Here is a 5,083-nt window from a genome sequence, read left to right as displayed (position 1 = left end):
AGCCTAGAGCGCCTTGCCCGCTCACCAACAGCTGGTCTTCGGACCAGCCAAGCACTAAGATTAGACTCGGGAATCCGAGCTAATCCCGAAAATGGAACGACCCAAATGGAGGAGAGGCCTTTACAGCCGAGTCCTTGCTAACAAGTGCGTAAAACTCTATTTTGAAGGCACCGGTAAACTACAACTCCCGGCCGGCTAAGGCAGCGGAGTCAAGGAGCGAAGCGGAGCGTTGCCTCCTGGGAATCGTAGTCTTCACCAATGTGATTTGCAGGCAAGTAAGGAATTGGGGTTAGACTTAGTGATTCTTTCCTGTAAAAGCTATTGTAGAAGTTGTAAAGTAACAGAAACCACTTTGGGCAACGTTGTAACTTCCAGCTCGCTTATTCCCTTCCATTATTAGCTCTTATTTAAACTTAATATAATTATATTACATGTTGTTCAGAAGTCTCGTGCCTGTGCCTCTGGCCGTATTGTCATGATTAACATCGATTATATTTGCCTAGCCAGACATTCTAACTACATAATCTTTGCATAACAAAGGGGCTTTGTCGTGCGGGGCGGCCTGCGGGGTCTCTGCTCCCGCTCCCCATACAAGAATGCAGGACTTGGTGAGGCCAAAAAGGAACACCCACGGAGCCATAGGTAGGGGAGTCATACCACTACGGTCTCACTGGAGGCTGGGTTCACTGGACGTGCAACCTGCTGTCCGTTTTCTCTGCAACCGACGGAGGACTCTCCTCCACTCTCCTCGGCTCTCCTTCGTAGCCGCAGCAGTTATATTAGTGGCCAATGGCTCAATGGCTACAGCTGATGGCCAATCAGCCACAGCTGATTGGCCATCTACTACCTGAGCCAGCACCCTTCCACGTGAGGCCGAGAGCCTGTAAACTACTTTCTGGGGCTCTGCCCCCACAGGCTTCAAAAATATTAAATGTGTCAACAGGCATTTACTTCTACTGCCATAATCTCCACTTTCACTAGAGTATTTTAATTAGCATTTAACAATGTTAGAAATAGTTCATTGGCAAAATGAATGGCTTTCAAGATACGTGGATTGGTTTAAAATACTATAAAGGTACCTGAGCCCTAGAGTCAGACATTTGATAATCTCATTTTGGAACACTGTTGCACCTTCCACCTGGTTTTATGCACACTAATCACCTCTTCCTGTAATTGGTACAGTTCCCACTTGTGGAATCACTCAATTCCCTACTGTGTATGTTCTTGTCCATATGCTTAAACAAAAAAAACTCATGTGTACTTGAAATTAATTTTAAAAATTAAAATATTCTATCATACATTCCTTTTTTTGTTTTACAAATACTGCTCTGTACAGTTTCTCTCTTTCCATTTTGGAGTATCATTATAGTCTCAACTTAGTTTAATTGACTATAATTATTCTCCTTTGATGCTCAAAGTACCCCAATATGGCCCTGTAAGCTTGCTCCTTTCTTTAAGTCTGCACAAGATTTTTGAAGCACTTTTTATTTCTGGTGACAAGAGGTTCCAGTGTCCTAGATCCTGCAGTCCACTACACTTCAAGGAACTATGGTTCCTTTCTGGTGGAGAAGAGTATTACGCACACAGATCACAAGTAGAGTGGTGGGTAAAATGCTGCCAGGCCATTTCTTGTGGCATTTCTGGTTGAATTAACATATCATGCTGCTGGCCCCTACTTTTGTTATAAATGTTCATTGTCCACAAAGACTTTCTATTCATTGGCCATGAACCTCGATTATAGTTTGATGCTTTCTGTCCTAATCTGAGACCAACAGGGACAACACCTATTTAGTCAGATAGAGTCAGGATTATTGATCCATTCCAGTGAGGGAAACTGCATGCAAGAGGAACCGCGGGATGTTTCAGAGAACAAAGGAAAAGATAAGAGTTATTGGATCCAGAGGAAGAGTGGACTAAAGGAAGTAGTGTTTTGATAGATTCAGAGCAGGGCTGTATGTACGAGGTCAACATCAGATCTGGACTGCAGAATAGTCTCGGGACCTTGTTTCTTGGAAACTACAAAATTACTACATATATGGACTGTTGTATTCAGGAGCCCCTTAAATGAAGGCTTTGCACCGAGGATGGAAAGTGAGGCTGCTTCTTTGTGTCAGAGCACTTTAAATCCTCCAAGCAAGATCAGTGCTTCATTCTTCCTGATATAATTTCAACAGCAAGGTTCCTGATAGTGGATGATTGTAGAGAACATCAATCATTTTCCAGTGAGTTAGAAAGGAGACACTCAAAAGAAGGGGTTATTATTAACACTTTACAGCACATCCTTGGTAGTAATATTATTTCCTGTTAACTTTGCAGCAGGCTTTTCTGTTTGTTATCCCAGCCAAGCAAATATTTACATTCTTAGTTTGAACTAATTTTTCCTTTCCTATTCTGAATTATCCAAAGTCTTAGAGGAGAAAATAATGACTTAATGTGTTTCTTTTATGTATGCCTAGCTTTCTGTACAACAGTGGTTAGTACAAGAAGCATCAGTCTTCAACGTGTGAACCACAAGGTAATTTGCCTCACAATGCGCTTACAGTGCCTCACGCAGCTATTTCTACTGCCATTTGAGACCCTAATGATATTCCAGATTGTCACTATCATGCTGCAATGTTTGCCTTGATACCCTGCTCATTCCACCTCTGCTCAGGTACGAGAGCTACCCTAGTCTAAGTGAATTGTATTACTGTAATATAAAAGGAAACCCGGTACCATATCCATTGGTAATAAAGTAAAAGTATGAACTTAAACAAACAGGCTGTGCAGTAAGCAAATAGCAAAAGGCTGAAGGAGGTTATGGTTAAATTCAAATATGTTAGCTCTATAATAGATTATTAAAGTGTTAAGTTTTAAAATATAGTAAACGATAACCATCAAGAACATGTAGACAAAAGCAGATATCTCAACATAATTGTTTCCATGACAGTTTAAACATATTACTTTCATCTTGCTATTGGGAAAAACATCCAAAATCCATTTTCTAGGTGGTTGTTATTTTAGAATAATCCTTTCCTGTGGAATAATATTGCTAAAGGCAAGCCAGAAGAACTGTTGCATTTTACAATTGAGAGAATAATAAAATACAAGGAGACAATGTAAAATTCCATGTCTGGACTAGGAGTTAAACATGAGTAATAATCGTCAATATCTAAACATTTCTTATTTGAGCTTAACTCTCCCTTGCTTCTGCTTCCTTTTTTAGTTACCGTATCTTATTTTTTTCTTTTCCTGCCAAACAGTCACTGATATGTCTAATCTGTACTTATTTCTACCATTTTCTGCTTAACTTGCTACAATCTTATTTCCACTCAAGCCAATTCTATCAGAGCAGAGCTCGACAGTTGCCTGCTCCACTGACCTTTCCTCATTCCTCATCCTGTTTTGTTTAGTCATCAGACATTTACTGAAAGCTATACTGTGCCAAGAATTATTCTACTGACTGAGAGCTAGAAACTACAAAGTGAGAACAATGTGGCCAGGAGTGCCAGAGAATAAGGCAATGGAGAGTCTCTGTCCCCTAGGTTAACAGTGACAAAGCCCTTACCATGTCAGTGCTCTACACTTGTTAACTCTTTTAGTCTCCTTGACAACCCAAGTAGCTGGGAACCACTGTTATCCCAATTTTTCTGATGAAGAAACTGCAGCTAAGACATATTAAGTAACACAGCTGGTAAGCAGTAAACCTATCATGACCACAGAGATTCCTTTATGTCTTTTTTCACTCTCCTGACTGCTCCTCTGCCTTATTTGTCTCTTTCTCCTCATTCCATCCCTATTTCCTTGGGGTTGACCTTCCAAATCATCTTTTTCCAGTTCAAATTCCAGTCAACTCCATCTTACTATTTTTGTCATCCCTTAGACTTAAATTTTCTAGTCTGAATGTGTTACCTTTTTTGATTATCCAGTTCCTCTTCCCAATTATCCCTGGTGTCCTAGGGAGGAAACCCTGAGGTCATACTTTGATTTTTTCCTCCCCTTTCCTGAGATGTTATATCACACTCATTAAATCTCATCCTTCACGTCATCATTATCACATGCCCTAGTTCTTGCAACAGCTTCCTAGCCATATCCCTAACTCCAGCACTGCTCTCCCACAATCAGTCTTCAAGAATCTGGGTGTTTTTCTAATGTCCTACTACAGGAAGACAACATATTTCTCTTCCTGGCTTTCAAAGTCCTCCAAAAGCTATGCCAACCCTACCTATCTAACTTTATTTCCCACCACTTCCCAAAAAATAATCTCCCTTTTCCTCTCTGTTTCCTCTCTCTTCCTTTCCAATAGCTATTTTGCTACTGAACTTCTTGTCAATTCCCACCTGCCTATTAAAATAATCACTTTTAGTCACAATAATCACAAATAGTCACTTTTAGTCACAATAATCACAAATAGTCAACGTTGCTCAAACAGTAGTTCGCAGTAATCAGAAGTGTCTGGACACTGATGGTAACCACTTTGAGCACCTCTTGTAATTGCAGAAGTCAAACGTGACTTGTATTCATCTTTTGTTATTGGTATATATTGAGTATTACCATTTTAATAGTTTTTTTTTCTTAAAATATGTATACATCTTTTTGGCAACCTCTGTACTGTAATAAAAGTTATGTGAATGTGCTCTCTCAAAATATCTTATTGTATTATATGTACAATGTAAATACACTGAACAAAGGGATGATGATTCACGTCCTGAGCAGGATGGAGCAAGATGGCATAAGATTTCATCATGCTACTCAGAATGGCATGCAATTCAAAATGTATGAATTGTTTATTTCTGGAATTTTCCATTCAATATTTTTGGACCACAGTTGACTGCGGGTCACTGAAAGGGTGAAAAGCAAAACCACGGCTAAGGGGGACTGCTGTATTATCAATTTAATCTATGTTAACATGTAATAATAGGTAATGAAGCTGAAACTATTGTCTAGGTATTACATTTTTAATATTTAACACTAAATATGGTTTTAGAAATAAACTATCCCAGTCATAATAATCTTACATTAATATCTAAGTGGCATCATAATTTCAGTCTTAATGCTGCCAAACTTTTTCTAACAAATAAAAGATGAATGGACAGAGTTTAAC

This window comes from Rhinolophus sinicus, linkage group LG05, assembly GCF_036562045.2.
Source record: "Rhinolophus sinicus isolate RSC01 linkage group LG05, ASM3656204v1, whole genome shotgun sequence".
NCBI lineage: Eukaryota > Metazoa > Chordata > Mammalia > Chiroptera > Rhinolophidae > Rhinolophus > Rhinolophus sinicus.
This window is presented reverse-complemented; position numbering follows the sequence as displayed.